The following is a 19,056-nucleotide window of genomic DNA, read 5'->3' as shown; positions in this document are numbered from 1 at the left end:
AATGAACCTAAACGAGCACATGTCACTCCGCTGCTAGTCCGTTTGCACTGGCTGCCAGTTGCTGCTCGCATCAAATTCAAAACTCTGATGTTTGCCTACAAAGTGACTTCTGGCCTAGCACCTTCTTATCTGCACTCACTTCTGCAGATCTATGTGCCCTCCAGAAACTTGCGTTCTGTGAATGAACGTCGCCTCGTGGTTCCATCCCAAAGAGGGAAAAAATCACTTTCGCGAACGCTCACGCTCAATCTGCCCAGTTGGTGGAATGAACTCCCTAACTGCATCAGAACAGCAGAGTCACTCGCTATTTTCAAGAAACGACTAAAAACTCAACTATTTAGTCTCCACTTCACTTCCTAAGCTGCAATTGCCTCTTTGAATATCACACTAATTGTACAAAAAAAAAAAAAAAAAAAAAAAAAAAAAAAAAACTACTACTAACACTTCCCTTCTTAGACTTTACAGACCTGAAACTTGCCTTTAGTACTTATTCATTGTTGCTCTTAGTTGTGTAAATTGCTTCCTTGTCCTCATTTGTAAGTCGCTTTGGATAAAAGCGTCTGCTAAATGACTAAATGTAAATGTAAATGTAAAATATATATAAGACAATCTAATGTATAAAAGACCAACAACAGCATAAAAACAGATTCTCTTCAATAAAATGTTTTCAAAACTGAACAGACCTTCTCCCAAAATACTTTCACCAAAGACAATGTCTAAATGGCTTAGTGACCGAATTGTAACCCGACAAAATGAGACAAAAGCCCTCATTAAAAGCTCCATTAGTGAAACGTGGTGTCTCTTCCAATGCCAAATGAGTTTAACAACATCCCATCTTCAATAACTTCATGTCCCCATTTCAAATCCATAAAAGCTTTCTAATGCATGTCAGCTATCATTTTTAGAGACATATAATCATCTTTACTTTACTAATTGCAACTTGCCAAAGACGCTAATGGTTAGTTATTCACACAAAACACCGGCCCAGATGGGCCATCCCAGGTGGGCCCCATGTAGGCCCCATGTGTGTGTGTGTGTCTATATATATATATATATATATATATATATATATATATATATATATATATATATATATATATATATATATATATATATATATATATATTCTTTTATTAGGTAAACCGATTCCATTATTAGGTACACCTTACTAGTACAAGGTTGGACACCCATTTCTTAAGTCTTAATTCTTAATTATTAAGTCTTAACAGTCTTAATTCTTCATGTCATAAATTCAACAAGTTATTGGAGATATTCCTCAGAGATTTTAGTCCATATCGGCCTGGTATCCTGCTGGAAGAAGATGGGTACACTGTGGTCACTGTGACAATGTATTTATTTAAGGGGTGGTCCAGAATGTAATTTTAAGGCTTGGTTCTGTTTATAATATACAAAGCAATGTGTGCTCATGTTTTACTTGAAGGAAATCATTTTATTTATATATATATATATATATATATATATATATATATATATATATATATATATATTACTTTGATTATATACAGCTACTCTGCTAACATGAAAACGTCTGTCACATTTCCTAGTTCCTCTGAAAGGCCCGCCCTCAAGAGGCTCTGATTGGTCATCTATCATAATGTGCTGTGATCCACGGGTTGGGTCCACGTCACACCCGTACAAGCACACGCTTTTGTGCTGTGTAAACATTCAGTCAACCCATGCCCGCTCTCTAAAATAACATCTGACAAGTGTCTGTAACAAGTGAAAAAAATGTGCGGTTCCTTTAAGAGAGATCACCATTATGGATGTGTGTGTTTGTGTCTGTATGTGTGTGTGAATTATCTGTAGACCCGTGTAACACATGAGAAGCGCATGTGTGCGGGACCGATGTTTATTATCATTTTTCTCTGATGCTCGGATTATTTTATTTTCTGTAATATACAGCAACACTGTTGACAGAAGAATAAAGCACTAGATGTGGGATGCGAGTTAGGCGAGTGCTCCTGTATTTTTTTAAACAACGCGTTACACAACATTTTACATTCAGAGATGTTGTTTATGTTCACACAGCTTCATTACACATCAACTAAAGTTTAAAATATGATATTGTAGTGGACCACCTCTTTAAGAGGGGTAATCCCTGAATAAAGATGTTATTCTCAACCGAACCAACGCTGATGAAAGCAATGTAGTTTAATCGAAAAGCAAACTGAGCATTTGCGCAGAAAAAAAAACATACCCACGCGCCCCACGCACGACATGCTGCTCTGCTTTCGGTGTAAGTCCCATTTGTGAACATGGACGCCGAAAATATAGCCGCGCTGCTCACGCACCACTCATGCTTTATAAAGCTGGCAAAATAGCCTTTAATGCGGAGGTGTCGGCACGTAGTAAGTTTCGCAAGTTGACAAAACAAAGTTTAAATAATATGATAGTCATCTTAATTTGACTAAGCATGCCTTCTTGTAGATTTTTTGCATGAAGCTAAAAAGTGGGATGATACGTCAGGAAGGACAAACTTAATAAACCTAAATATTGGCCATGAGTCAGGTCTAAGACAACACACAACAGATAGTTCCATAAAACATGCTTTTTGTATTCTATAGAATTGTCTAGTGTACGCTCCATATAGCCGTATTTGTTTTGTCAGTTTTTGTTTAATTAATGAATTAATAAACTATTATGGCTCAGAATATTGTCTAATTTATATGTTTATTTTGTAAATGCTTTACATCTTGTCACAAATAGATCAATGTTGTGTGTCTAATTGTTTAGTTTTGTGTCTAAAATTGTTTAGTGTCTTTGTAACAAGTAGGATAATTTACATCCAGTTGGTTGATTTCACAGAATAAAGCACTTCAGTCTTAACCGGGTCGAACACCGGAATGTGCTGCTTTGCGACGCGCATTTGACAGTTGGAGGTAACACACACCTGACACGCACATTCACATGTTATTTAAAATGAAAATATTCAGATGGCGCTCTGTGGCACAGCAGAAATATGAACAGTGTCCTGAGTCGTAGCTGGGTGCCATGGACAGCCGCTGACTTGCGGCGCTGGTGTGCGTACCCTGATAGAAATCTATGTTCAGAATTCTAAAACACATGGCGCTGCATGACATGGCACATCCGTTGTGCAATCCCCTTTATACATCAGCCTTGATTCTGTGAAAACAACCAGCTGGATGTACAATATTCCTAATTTACCAAATACGTAAAGGTAAATTAGTTCAGTCTGCCTTGACAGACCCAAACATCCGTTCTACCACCAAATGAGGGCATTCATGGTCCCCAAACAGTCTCTAGAACTGAGCCAACCCTCTGACACACTTCCATAATTCCCTCTCATCTTTTTTTAGGGTTTTATCCCTACCATCTCCCAGCTGTTTAGAACTACATACATAACAACACATTCATGACTTTGTCAGGAAACTTCAAAGCACTCATTTATGATTCCTGACAGATTTGCAGCCTTTGTATCATGCATAAAAGGCTAAAGAGGCTATTCTGTGAAAGAGGCTGCACATATAGATTAACATAGGTATATTGTTAACAAATGAAATGTTCAAAAGGCTTTACATTTTGAATACCATTTTATACAAGTATTATTATTCCCATTCTCCTAATCTTTGAACTATTGTGGCTTTATAAAGAGATATCAACAATTCAATCAATTAAATAGGACATTACAATGTATTTTACACTACCTGCAAAAGTCTTGTCACCTATCCAAGTTTTAGGAACAACCAATAATAACTTGACTTAGAAGTGACTTATATGAAAGGCAAAGGCCTCTGGATTACGCTTATTTACCAAAATAAAATATGGTCATGCCTTGATTTTTAATTATTTAATTATAACAGTAAGGTCTGACTATGCTCAGACAAAAGTCTTGCCACATAACAGAAACAATGTGCAGTATAGAATATAAAATCATGGTGCATTGGAAAATAATTAATATTGTGTCAGACTTCCATGTTCTTGGACGACGGCATCCATACATCTCTGCAGTGACTCAAATAAATTATTAATAAGATCATTTGGAATGGCAAAGAAAGTGTTCTTGCAGTACTCCCAGAGTTCATCAAGATTCTTTGAATTCATCTTCAATGCCTTCTCCTTTATCTTACCCCAGACATGTTCAATAATGTTCATGTCTGGTGACTGGGCTGGCCAATCCTGGAGCACCTTGACCTTCTTTGCTTTCAGGAACTTTGATGTGGAGGCTGAAGTATAAGAAGGAGCATTATCTTAAAAGAATTTGCCCTCTTCTGTGGTTTGTAATGTAATGAGCAGCACAAATGTCTTGATACCTCATGATTTTTCCTTCACCAAACTTGACTTATTTCTGTGAGAATCTTGGGTCTATACTGGTTCCAATATGTTTTTTTTCCAGTATTAGTGATGATTGGAATGCAGTTCAACAGATGATTTGTTGGAAAAAATCTTCTTCCACTTTTCCAAATGATTAACTAGAAGTCAAGTTTTTATTTTTTGCTCTTACAACTGGGATCCGCGACAAAACTTTTGTCAGGTAGTGTAAATGGTTGTATATTTATGATAATATATCTTCCCATCTCTGTGTTATTAATTTCCAATTTAAGTAATTGGATAAGGACAAAACAACAACAACAACAAAAAAGCCATACAGTGTTCATATAGGCAAATAGGACCACACATAACATCTATTACCAGTAACATGAAATCAAGTGTAATATTGTGACTATACGAAGATATAACAGTTATGTAATAACAAATACAGTTACACAAAGTCTTAATACGTTGAGAAGAAATCAGACACTGGATATTCTTTGCTTCAATCAAGGGTTATTGCTTAGCTGGAACAACTATAACATTAGAGACCCCTCAAGGCTCTATGCTTGGGCCGGTTTTATTCAGCCTTTATTGCCTGGCTGCCTCCAGGGAATGTCATCAGAGCATGCCTTTGATATTTGAAATGCTAAAAATCATATTAAAGTCATTTAGATTTCCGGACGCATCGCTATTGCCCTGTCTGAGGCTGATCATGTTATTACAAACATAACATTGATCTGTTACTTACCTTTTTTGGCCCTAAATGTAAAACGTTATTGTTGTGTCTGAAACACAAGAGCTGTCTGAATACTGACCTTGCAGCAAGTGTCTTCTGTTTGATGTTTTCTTTGACTAGCTGTTGAAGTCTTTGTTTTGGTGATCGCACTCGCTCAGCCTTGAAGCGTTTATTAAACATGCCTTGAGAACAGAGGCCTGAACGTCTTTCTTCTGAGCTCAAGTTGAAGAAAATTAATCACCGTTGAAACCTCCAGTCTTGCACCTTGGGACTCAGTGGGAAAGCAAGCAGTCTATTTATTTCTCTATAATGCATACAGGGATTTGAATATTCATGTTATCTACTAACATGCGTGTGTTGCCTTCGTGTAGTGTATTGGGGGAAAATACATCAAGAAACATTACAATTAAGTTCTGAAAATAAACAGGATGTTTTGGACACTAACTTGCCACAAAACTTTGTCTTTTTTTGTGTTGAAAAATGCGAAATTATATTCTCACTAGTGGCTTCAGACTTTTAAGCCCCCATGTATCTGAGAATAGGGCAATATATCTTAATAAATTTGACATCCTGACATCTAGTGACATTTCTATGCTGATACATTATGCTACATCACATACACTTAAGTGCTTCCGTGGTTTGTTGAAACCAGATCCAAGTTATACTGATGGAAATGATAGATAGGGATACCCTTACAGGAATCTGGCCAGAGCAAAAACAAAACATACACCCATGTACTTCTGGTGCAAGTTCTGTAATATCCTTAATAATTAACATTCAATATAGTTACAATTGTTTTATAAAATTTCTCTTTTATTAACAATAATGTCAGGGTCCAGATTTTTTTTGGACATCAAGAGACAACGCATTTCAATATATTATATATCTTGGCAGAATTACCAGTTTATTATTTATTTAATGAGGCTTGAAAATGACTCATAAGGATATATACTGTATCTACTTCTTCATCTCAGAGAGATAGTTCACCCAAAAATGAAAATTCTGTGATCATTTACTAATTTTTCACTTGTTCTACACTGGTTTTGAGTGTCTTTCTTCCACACAATGGAATACATTTTAAAGGATGCTGGGAAAAAACAAAATAGGCTCATTTGAAAACGTACTCCTATATACTTTTCTGAAGATCGCAAATTATGTAGCTAGAGGAAGGTATGGCTGCAATTCGTCTTTAAAAGGAACGCTACGAGGCGGTATAACACCACGTATGTCGCAGAATTTAAGACGCAAAGTGGAGTTGACTGGTCAGTCAATCGTTTTAACACATTGTCAGTTGGATTTAGGGAAGGAGGAGGGTGGGCCAGTCAGTCAGTCAGTAAGTCAGTCTGTCAACAGCGATCTCTGGTGGATTTATGTGAGATGTGCAGGCGCAAATGGCACTTGCGAGAGACATGTAAGATCTCAAAAATCTTACAAAGCAGACTCTGGCAGATTTGAAGAAAAAAAAACTGCAAAAACTTCTTCTGGGATGTATTTGGATCTCTCTAGAAATGTATAGTGTACGTAATCAGAATGAGCCTAGGTTGGAAAAAACAGCCATTTACTTCCATTTTTTTTGTTCTATTGATGTCAATATCATTTTTTTTCAAAAAATTCTTTTATGTTGTTTTGTGTTCAACAGAAGAAATTCCTCAAAGTTTAGAACCACTTGAATGAACGATGAGGACATTTACATTTTTTTAGCAAATTGTCCTATTGAAATTCAAATCTGGACCATTTTGCCATTAAAAAACTCTTTTAGCCACTAAACTGACAAAGCTTAAAATAGTTTTGTTTTCTCGTAAGATCAGGCTGGAGATACCACTAATATAACTGCATAAACAGTAATGTTTAATTAGAGTTATATAAAATGATGATACAGATACAGAATGCAACAAACAAAAAATGCTGTATTTAGATACAAAAATAGAACAGCCAGTGGATGACATCAAACTCCCTAATGAGACACTTTCATTTACTCGACTGATTTGTTCAAAGCAGCTGATTGATTCAGTTACAAATCACCTCTGGCTGTGACTCCTGTCATAGATTTGTTAGGATTTTTATCATTGAAATAGAGCAAAACAATATACATTATTCTCCCTTTTTTTGTTTGTATTTCTATAAACATTATTGGCATATTTTTCATGAATTCTGACCTAGCACAACAGTAACAAAATAAATCAATTCTTAAATAGGTTACTAATTGCATTTGCAAAAGCAAAGTGTTATACTGTATATGATCACAGTAATCATGCTATAACACAATAATAATGCTAACAAATAACAATCAGAAAATGCCAACATTGGCTCAATCTGAAACTGTAGCCCTATATAAAATTTTTGGAGATCGTGAATTATGTAGCCAGAGGTATGTATGACTGCATTTTGTCTTTAAAATAAATGCTGTTTTCTGGAGCGGTATGACACCGTTCCTTTTTAAGCGAACCAGCTGACCGCTTACCTTCCTATGGACAGCTTTTCCGCTATTACAAATTTGTATGTTGGAGGATTTGAGATACAGAGTGGAGTTGACCATGATGATGGGGTTCGAGTTCAATCAGTGCTTTTAAAAACACTGTCGGTTGGGTTTAGGGAAGGAGGAGGGTGGGTCACTCGAATGGTCAGTCAGACAGTAGACAGTGGCCTGTGGTGGATTTATGCAAGCAGGCGTGAATGGCACTCGTGAGAAAAATTTAAGTTCTCAAAAAGCATACACAGTGGCCAAATTTTTTGATTCATGAAAAACAAAACTGCAAAAAAAGTACCTCCTGGGATGTATTTGGCACTCTCCCGAATGTATATAGGGTACGTTTTCAGAATGAGCCTGGGTTGGAAAATGCACTCACAAAGTATGATATTGATTCAGTTGTTTTGTCTATTTTTTGTCTGATACAGAAAAAATATTGAATTCTAATGCTGTCAAATACTCAAAAAGTCTTCAAAACTGCATGTTTAATACCCAATAACAGACCATTACCGGGTAATTGTGTGAGCACAGAATCCCCTGACGATTAATCTGGATAGATGATCAATCATTCACTGGGCTTTTTTTTAAACAAGTGGTGCGTGCTAAACTGCGAAAACCTAATTTTCCAGAATCCCAAGGGATGGTAAATCAGGGACATGTAAGCATAGCGCTGCTCACCTGATTGGCTTTCATTTAAGGCTGAAGGCTCACATGGGCAGCAATTCACCTCTGAACTGTAACGAGACAGGATATATAGCTTGAAAGAGGATGAGAGAAGATGAAAAAAAAGTCATATTTTGCATCAAAGTAGTTGTATAATGTTGCACTTGGCTTTTGTTTGCCAAATGAACCATCAATAATAGTTCCAGTGGGCAACAGTAACATGCACCTGATGTCACTGATGATTCAAAGGCAAAACTAGGCTTCAACATATGTTTCCATGACCTATAATCTGATTTAGAAAGCACTCACGTTTAAGTACGCACATATCAGAAGGGAAAAATCACACATATTTGAGCTTAACAGGATGCAACCCACCCTCAAGTTGAATTTTGAGGTGCAAAAGGAGAAGAATTGAGGTAATTAACCTAATCGTGCATGAATATGTCATCCAGCTTGCCATCTGAACAGGTGTGTGCGGGGGCTGGAGGAGAATTGTTTCTGTGACTGGACTGTGATTCAGTTATGGAGGCATGGTGTGCTGTGGATGCAGAATATCGTAGGAAAAATAGTGCTGCAGTCTTACATGGGGCTTCTTTTTTAGCTACTGCGAAGTATGTTTAGCTACTTTTTTATGTAAAAATGCAGAAAGTTGGATGCACTAGTATTTACTATGTTTTTTTACACAAATACAAATAGCACAGCCTTTTTAAAGTCAGGATGCCACTTTTTGTAATAACAATGAGTATTGGAAGTCAGATGCTGACTTTTTTTTATAGTACTTGTCGATACCAATCTAACACTTTCATTTGCAGTTAAACATATTTGATAATTAAATTATATATATATATATATATATATATATATATATATATATATATATATATATATATATATATATATATATATATATATATATATATACTGTATATATATATATATATATATATATATATATATATATATATATATATATATATATATATATATATATATGCGCTAGTTTCCCTACGGAACTAAGGGATAGTTCACCTAAAAATGACAACAAAAAAAAAAAGCCCAGACTTTTATTTATCTTCAAATAAAAAATAAAAATATCTCCATATACAGTAATTTCCTGACTCATTCATTGACCAAAGTATACCATGTTTTTAGAGGTTTAATCTAAAAATTATAAAATAGGAAAAAACTTTTTGCCGCACATAAAACAAACAAATTTATTTGAGTTTCTTCTCCTCAGTGTGAGTATATTGTGCTCGTTCATGATGTATTTGAATGTGCACCCTATACTGAGACTGATGCTGTGTTCACACCAGACGTGGAAGAATCATCAAGTGCGAGTGATTTACATGTTAAGTCAATGCAACAAAAAATCTGAACTTCAGAGGACATTCACATCGCACGAACCAATCAGGATCTTGCTCTTGTAGGGGCATTATTATGACGTAGCACCTGTTGTTAGTGTGCCAGGGAAAAATCTTCCTGCCGACATTGACAACCATTCATCAAACTGAGCTCGGCTTAGTCTGAAACAACGCTGGAAGCTTTCATCATCCAGGTTAAGTTTCTGGAGGAATTTATGTGCTCACAGAGCTAGGTGCACTTCAGAATGGATCAAGTGGACTCAGGGACAGCTCCAAACAAATCAACGCTGTTTTTCAGCCTTCCTAAGAAATGTAAACATAGCTTTTTTTCTCAATAAAATCCATGTTAGCCATTTAGCAACGAAGCTAAAGTCACCGAACAGACTGAACTGCAGCAGATTGTCTTGACCATGTCTACATGTCTAAATGCTGCCTTGTGATTGGCTGATTAGAAAATTCTGTTAGCTAGCAGTTGGACAGGTGTACCTAATAAAGTGGTCAGTGAGTATATATGATTTACATATATATATATATATATATATATATATATATATATATATATATATATATATTCAGACCACTGTAGATGTGATCAACTTAGTTTTGATGACTAAATTAATGACTAAAAACATTTTATTTGAGTGTGAACTAGACAATTTAACAAAGTAATGTTCTTTTTGAAGCATCATTTTCACGTAAACATATTTGCCATTGAAAACAGTATCATCTATTACAGTGTTTCCCAATCCTGTTCCTGAAGACACTCCAACAGTACACATCTTTAAACTCTTCCTAATCAAACACATCTGAATTAACCCATCAGAACATAAAAAGACTCCAAAACCTCAAGTTAATGGGTCAAATTAAGGTAGACATCTAAAAAAAGTACTGTTAGTGTGCCTCTAGGAACAGGGTTGGGAAACGCTGATCATTTCAATGTCTAGGTCAAATCGCACCACAGGAACATACTGTACAGTAAGAAGCAAAAAGTGTTTGAAAGTTGTGAATTAGTCACAATTAAATGAAAATAACACTTACTCATGCCATTTTTTTACATCTTCGAAAGCCTCCAGATCTTGTAACAGATGCTGCTGTGCAAAAAAAGTCATTAGTAACTAAGCGTTATAAAACACTGCTGTGAATGCGACCAATGGCAGATGAAAGCAAATATAGAATGACTCCGCAAATTGTATCTGAACAGGTGTGTAGGTGGAGAATAATCAGAAAATATGAATGTTTCTTTCCCACTCAATATCGTTCGCTATAGTTCATTGGCTTATTATAGATGCTAATTTAACTGATTTAGCACTTAGCAACAGAGTCTAAGAACAGGGTGAATCACCTCCGCCAAAACTTTTCTCAGTGTTTGATAAATGCTTGTGTAGATTACATGTGATTATCCAGCAAAGTTCTTGCTCTGATGATGAATTAACACTGGTGTTTTCTATAAGGATTTATTCCAACCCAGGCTCATCCTGAAAACGTACTGCTATGTAAGTTTCTGGAGAGCGCCAAATACATCCCAGGAGCTACGTTTTTTTTGCAGTTTCTGATTTTGCGAATCCACCAGAGGCCGCTGTGTACACTTTTTTAGATCTTAGATTTCTCTCGCGAGTGCCATTTGCGCTTGCTGTTCTCACGTAAATCCACCAGAGGCTACTGACTGGTTGTCGATCGGATATTGTTGCGATTAATATTATTTATTACATTTTCCATTCATTAATGTCTACCCCAACCGTAAACCCAACCATCACAGTAACATAAAAACAGTTGTTGTACAGAGTATTATTTATGCTGTCTATTAAATTACCCAATAAATTTTATTTTTTTTATGCCTATCCCCACCTCAATCCTAAACTCAACCATCACAATACTGTAAAAATATCAGTTATTGTTAAACAGTGTCCTGAAAAAATGCTGCTATATTGTACATATAATATGTACATATCGCGCTTCTGGCCGGCGGCGTATTCGATCTAGACTTTACCCCGCTGACTGATCGACTGACCCACTCTCCTCCTTCTCTAAACCCAACCAATATTGTTTTTGAAATCACCGACTAATTCGATCACTCCATTGCCTATACCAGGGGGTGTCAAAGTCAATTCCTGGTGGGCCGCAGCTCTGCACAGTTTAGTTCCAACCCTAATTAAACACACCTGATCAAACTGATTAAGTGCTTTAGGCTTTTTTGATACCTACAGATAGGTGTTTTGAAGCAGGGCTGGAACTAAACTCTGCAGGGCTCCGGCCCTCCAGGAATTGACTTTGACACCCCTGCCCTAAACCCAACTGACAGTGTTTTAAAAAGCAATCCAGAAAAAGAAAAGCCCTCTCCTGATTTTACCATGTTTTCAGATTTGACCCTATTCTTATCCCGTTATTTATTTGTTTATTTTATTTTTTGGCTTCCGTTTTTGCCTTACCAGCTTTCTGGAACCGTTTTTCACCAGACTCAAATCTCGTTGTCGTGGTCAACTCCTCTCTGCATCTCAAGTTCGCCAACGTGTGCATGGTGAGCTAACTGCCATCCATACTGAGGTAAATGGTCAGCCGGTAAGCGTGAAAAAGAACAACTTTATATTACACCGTAGCATTTGTTTTAAACATGAAATGCAGTCATGCATACTTCTGGCTACATAAGTTGCAAAATGTATATACTGTAGGGCTACGTTTTCAGCATGAGCCTATGTTGACTCATTCAAATTACCATTGTTTTTTTTTTTTTTTTTAATGTACCATAATATTCCATAAATACTACCATTAAGTCTACTAAAAATCAATACTTTTCTTCAGGGAGGATTCATTAAATTAGTCAACAAGTTGCAGTAAAAGAGTTTTATTTTAAGTAAATTGGTTTCCATATAATATTAAGGATTTAATATTTATAAATGATTCAACCTTTATAATATTAATAAATGTTTTTACAACACCAGATTAAAATGATTTGTAAAGGATTGTGTGATATTGAAGACTGTAGTAATGATGCTGAAAATTTAGGAGTAAATTGCAGTGTAAAATATATTACTGTACATCATAAAGCAGTCCTTATAACTGTAATAACACTTCTCTGTTTTCACTAAGGGCGACATGGTGGCTTAGCACTGTCGCTTCACAGCAAGAAGGTTGCTGGTTTGAGTCCCGGCTGGATCAGTTGGTATTTCTGTGTGAAGTTTGCCTGTTCTTCCCGTGTTCATGTGGGTTTCCTCCGGGTGCATCAGTTTCCCCTACAGTCAGTAAATTGAATAAACTAAATTGGCTGTAGTGTTAATGAGTGTGTATGGATGTTTCCCAGTACTGGGTTGCAGCTGGAAGGCCATCTGCTGTGTAAAACATTTGGACAAGTTGGCAGTTCATTCTGCTGTGGCGACCCCTGATAAAGAGACTAAGCCGAAGGAAAACGAATGAATGAATGAAAGTTGGTGATGCGGTGGCGCAGTGGGTAGCGCTGTCAAACTACTTTATTTTCATTAAGTAACATTAACAGACATGAACAAATACTGTTATAGATGTATTCTTCATTGTTTGTTCATGTTAGTAATTGTATTAATGAACATTAACTAATACAACCTTATTGTAAAGCGTTACTTTATATATAAAGTCAAAACAGATCAAGGAATTCCTCAATTAAACAAATAAATTGAACTGTAATGGTCAACACTGCCATTTTGATTAGGAAAAATGTATGGTGGTACCTTCATGTGATCTTTTTTGCATCCAAAAATGAGTTTGTTCAAATCAAACCAAAGCACAATTAGTATTTCGATAGCAACACTGCACAGCACCATGGTAAAACCATACAGTTTAACTAAATAATACAATTCATGTGCTCTTCACATCCTCAGATCCACCTCAGTAAAGGTCTAAAGTGCCTCCATTAGCACTCCATCAACCTGATAGCATTGATTAAGGCAGACTGATTAAAGCCTCATTACCGGAAGCAGCAAATGAGCATAATTAGATTTTAAGACTTAAGGAAAGACACTGCAGGTTAATGGGGGCAAAAGTAATATTTATAACCAAACATATCCAGTTGATTGATTACATTAAGAGATGCAACATTACTGATATTACACGTTTTTAAAAATGTAATGTTTAAATATGAGGTCGTTTTATTAAATACGTGCTAATTTGCATTGATTTTCTTATTAATAAAAAAAATAATATATATATATATATTAGAGGGGGTTATACCTTTGGTTGAGTAGACAGGAAAACATGGCCATCAGAATGAGTGGTAATCACTGTTGCCTCACTGCAAGAATGCCACTGGTTAAAAGTCCTTACTGGACCAATCGACATTTTTTGTGGGGTTTGTATATTCCAACATTACAAGGTCCAACATTACAAGCCACTCGCCATTTTCATTAGCCACACTTTTGTTGTTTTTATATTTTATACACATAAATTTGACTTTGGCATGCTAAAATTACTTGATTTAGATTTTGTGTCATGTCCACATGCCTCCTCATTCATTTCACTGTTTGTGTGTGGTGTATGAGCTTGCTCAATAATCATGAGCAAATGGGTCATGGTTTCATAGAATTAAAATTAGTTTGTATTTCACATCATTTTCAGAGCTCAAAATAAAGGATTTACCAAATCTATCTCTGACCACACCAGACACAAACAATTATTTCTTAGCCACAAAATTTAAACAAGCAAAATAAAAAAAGAAATAGATGTATACCTTTTATCTAAAAAAACAGATGCACAGTAATCTGTCCTGTCCTGGCTAAAGGTCTCAGATCACCAGTTAACTACACAAAAATGGGGAGGTAATCTCCCATTAAAGCAATGCTGTTGTAAAAAATTATAATTAAACAATATTAACGCAAAAGAAAGCAGGTAAAAACAAACCATGTGCCATAGTGAAAGACAAAAAGACAAATGTGGAACTCTTGAAAGCAGCAAGACTGTGGGTGCATGAGCATAACTTTTTGTCTAGTCTATTGGATAGAGAACCGATCACATCAGTTGTGTTTCTAGGAAGGGTTGCTTCACGCAACGAAACGAGAGCTAGCACGCTTTATATACAGTCGCGCTTATGACCTCAGCTGTTCTCATTAGCTGTATGACCTGAGCTGCTCTCATTCGGTATTGACCTGCTATCTATTGCTCGCGCGAATGATATTATTTTTGTAATTTGTGTTGCTTCTCAATTCTAAGATCACCTTTGCATGCATATTGGGCCATCCTTATTGTTGAACTCTGCTTTTAAGAATTATTCTCCGGGAAAATTATTTTCAACCAGCCAAAGTGGCTAGTGGGGGTGTCTGTCTTACCCGCCACTGCTGAAATCTACCCTTATTTGGCGTATTGGCAGGCGTTAATGTCTAGCCCTGACAATAAACTTGATGTAAGTCCACAAACCGGGATTGAATTTTCGCACGTCTTGTCTTATGAATGTGATTATAGGCGTTACTACGGAGACATGTTAATACCTATCTGTCAATCAATTCAGTGGGCAGGAAAACCGCACTCCTAAGTCAAGATGCAGTAAGCTTCAAGATGGGAAGGAATTGGATCCTATTTTAATGTCATGAAATAAAAAAAAATACTTATTGTCTTTATATCACTCCAATATGATTATGTGGACACACTATACACACAGTTCTGTCCAAACAGCTTACAAAAGATGATTTTTATCATACTGTAGGTGCCCTTTAAATTAACTCAATCGATTTGTTATTGGACAACATTCAGAAATTGTGTGGAATCCTACATTTTTTACAGTGAATTTCTGTTGGCTATTGTTTTTAGTAAAGTTATTTATATCTTTTTCTACTTGCTTTTTTTTTTTCTAATGCTATATTGTTTGCATTTTTCTATTTTTAGTGTATTACTGTTTGTTGACAGTGAAACTGCTCTGAAAAAATGTTTATTAATGCATTTTGCAGATTTTATTAACGGACTGACATGGTCCCACTTATAAAGTTTTTCTAAGGCCCCTTAGAAGTCTCGGATGGGCTCTGCGGACAGGACAGTAACATTAATTCCCCTGATGCCTGAGCTATAAAGCGTTCCACCGTCTTGGTGACAGATCGGCCGCGTGCGATGATCTGAGCGCCTCAGTTTTGCACATCACAGAAATCAGATTGTTGAATAATTCATAACCCTGGCAGTAATTAGAAAGCGGTGGCGCCCGCAGAACACAGCAGTTACTGGAAACACTTCCCTCTTCGCCCTCATCGACTCCTCATCCGTGATTAGCAGCGGCAGCCATTAGCGCGTCCTGCCGTCATAAAACTTCAGCTTGCATTAGGTAAACACGATGAGCAGGAGTAGGTGTAACTGTGGTCAATTTACTAAACTAATGCTCCCAATGACAGCTGAAGCTCTCTGGTGTTGATAGAGAATGAGTAATGCAACCAAACTACAACATTAGCATTATTAGCAGTGAAACAGGCTATTTTGTTCGCTGTTCAGTTTGCCGTTAGCAACATTTGTTTTTATGGTGTATTCAAAGTTCATTTGGTGGCCATATTTGAAAAACCTCTGGGCAGCTCATGCAAAACTAAGTCCTATGTATGTAAATTAATGTAGGAATCCTGAAATCTGTACTCACAATTTAATAACATATTTCAAATCTGTATCATAAGTTATTACTGTTCTAGTCAAAGTAGCTTCTCCCCCTTTAATAACAAACAAACATTTGCTGCATCTCAATTCACTTACTGGATTTTATCTTAAACCGATTAACGTGTGTAAAAGTGGGAACCTTAAATTAAACATTTCCACTGAACATTAAGTATATATAGGCATATATGCATTCTTGTTTTGTGAAATTTGTTGTAGAAACTATGCAGTAGCCTAATTTATGTAATTTAATGCAATTACATCTGAAATAACTTCAAAATTACAGCCAATTCCTCACCTTTTCAGGTGAAAAGTCAGCGAACGTCACACTTAAAATTACTTATTTTTTTTAATTATACTTACATATTTAAATACTTTAAATATTTTAAATGTAAACTTACAAATGAACTTGAGCAGTTATTTTTTTCCATGCTGTTTCTGTTTTGACAGTTTTTTTTTTCTTTTAATAAATGGTCATATTTGCTATAACTTTGCACTATAACTGAGCACATCAAGTTCAACTGGAAAAAAAATAACTGATCTCTTTTTTTCAGATGTTGCCATGGTGATTCATAATATCTGTACTCCATTGACAATGTCTATTTGTAGTCACGGCGTGCGCGTTTAACTCCGCACAGCAAAAAATGCCTCCGACTCGGGTATCCACCCAACCGGACAGCATTTTCGTGTGGAGTTTATGTTCTCCCTGTGCTTGCGTGGGTTTTCGAGATCTACCCGAGCTCAAACTCCCCTCTCACCCTGCAACGGGAGGGAGCGACAGCATGCCAAACTAGCTTATTACCAATCATCAGCTAAGTGTGAACTCTTGAAACTGAAACAGGCCTTAAACAGTATTCTAAATTTAATTTAGTATGTCCCAAACCGGGGTATGTTGAATAGAGTATACCAAAGGTTCCCGAATGGTCTACTATTTTTAGTTGAAAAAAAGTATAGAATCGTCCATACTATAAAACAGCTAATATTGCCCACAATACATTGCATATTGGACTTGACTTCCATTAAAACTACAAACGTGGGTAAAAACTGTAAACAAACTACTAACATGGCAGATGCGAGAGACCAACAGTCAAGAAGAGAGGCTTCGTTAAAGATGATTGAATGGTGCTCAACCGGAAAAAGGTGGTTTGCCATCTTCAGTTTGAAGGAAAGTCCTTACCCCAGGGGGAGGAGTTCAAGTATCTAGGGGTTTTGTTCACAAGTAAGGGAAGAATGGAATGTGAGATTGACAGGCGGATTGGTGCAGTGGCAGCAGTAATGCGGTTCCAGGCATGTCCCACCAGGAGGAGGAATTGGAGAAGACCCAGGACACGCTGGAGGAACTATTCCTCTCGGCTGGCCTGGAAACGCCTCGGGATCCCCCTGGAGGAGCTGGAGTAAGTGCCTGGGGAGAGGGAAGTCTGGGGTTCTCTCCTAAGGGCCTACTCACACTATGCCATCCGTACTATGCCCAGGCCCGTTTCCCGGATCGTTTGAGAAGTGTGAGTGCGCTGAATCGGGCTCAAGCACGGTTCACTTGGCCGGCCCTGGCCCGGTTGGAAGAAGTGTGCCTGAACGCGGTTCACTTGGGCTTGGGCACGGTACGCTTGAGTGCAAAATGCGCCAAAGCCCGAAACTGAAAGCAAGACGTGACTTTTAAGGGACTGTTTCATATGGATTTATTAATCATTCTAACTGTTCAGTGAACGCAAACTGCCGTAGTTTATTAGAGACGAGAACTCCTCACAGCACTACAGCTGCGCGGCTTCAGCAGACCTCCTTATTCCTGCAGCACGAGAGCTTTGTGATTGTTTATGAGTGCCAAAAGTGGCGGATCTGTTCGGCGAAATATTTGACTGCCTGTCACTGCATCCCTAAGGACTGTTTGACGAAATATTTGACTGCATGTCACTGCACAACAAACGACTGAATCGATATAACTAGAGAAATCTCCACTGTGCTGCTGAGTGAGAGCGCTTCTCACTGAACAGCACAGCAGCAATGACGTAAGCGTGCCGAGGCCCGTTTGTGGTGTGAGTGCGGGCCGTCGGGGGAGACAGGAGGGGGGACAAACGTGCTTTGGCCCGGTTCAAGGCAACTGTACCTAGTGTGAGTACGGCCTAAGACTGCTGCCCCCGCAACCCGGCTCCAGAAAAGTGGTTGAAAATGAATGAATGAATGAATGAATGTTTAACCTACTTGAAAATATTTAAATCACATTTTACGCTTTATATTTCATCTGCAACAATAACGTGAACTTTTATAAGGACGTGTTTGAACATTAACTTGTGAATGCATAACTACAGTATGTAAAGACCTGAGAAGATGTTTCTGCTTTAAAAACTTTACTTCCATAGTTTACTTCTCTTTACGCATACTTCTATACTATATAGTAAGTTAAAAAACAGTATGCGAGTCAAATAGTATGTCCGAAATCATAGTATTTGAAAAATAATAAGCAGAAAGTTCTCAGATAACCTACTACTTCCACCGAGATTCTAAAGTATGCATCCAATGGATGCTATGCTATCTCATGAAGCCATACGAGGGAATTCATGAATGGGAGGGAAGCGACACAACTCATGGTGGTAGGTCATGTTATGACACATGGCAAATGTAATACATCCCAACTTCACTCATACTATTCACATTCATACTATATAAAACATACTTTTCTAATGGTCGTGTAGTAAATTCAAATGTAGTACCTTGTCGAGTAGTACCTAGGCGATTTCAACCTGCTGCTGAATATCTAATATGTTAGCTAATTAAATATGAAGGAAATGTAAATGATGTGTCGAGATGATTGACGGCAAGTATCTAAGCAACATAAAGGCACATTATTGAGAAAGAACTGTAATATGTCTCAAATCTTGCATACTCTTCTGTTACACACTTTCACAACAAGTATATACTTTTAGGATGTAGTATAAGTAGGCGATTGGGATGCAGCAATGTAT

General features: G+C 37.0%; 1 protein-coding gene across 5 annotated transcripts in view; it reads left to right on the top strand.

Moving 5' to 3' along the window:
* LOC147830845 (uncharacterized) overlaps window positions 1-19,056 on the top strand; it is a 32,862-nt gene that overhangs the window by 10,987 nt on the left and 2,819 nt on the right. The window contains exon 4 of one of the 5 annotated variants that reach the window (XR_015526352.1): window positions 11,950-12,061. The exons of 3 other annotated variants lie outside the window; for them this stretch is intronic. The gene's annotated coding sequence lies outside the window, so the exon portion shown is untranslated. Of the gene's footprint in view, window positions 1-1,565; window positions 1,968-11,949; window positions 12,062-19,056 lie in introns of those variants that run through there. One more of the 5 variants, XR_015526353.1, reaches the window with a different exon arrangement.

This window comes from Danio rerio, chromosome 25 (assembly GCF_052040795.2).
Source record: "Danio rerio strain M-AB ecotype USA chromosome 25, GRCz13ab, whole genome shotgun sequence".
NCBI lineage: Eukaryota > Metazoa > Chordata > Actinopteri > Cypriniformes > Danionidae > Danio > Danio rerio.
This window is presented reverse-complemented; position numbering and strand designations above follow the sequence as displayed.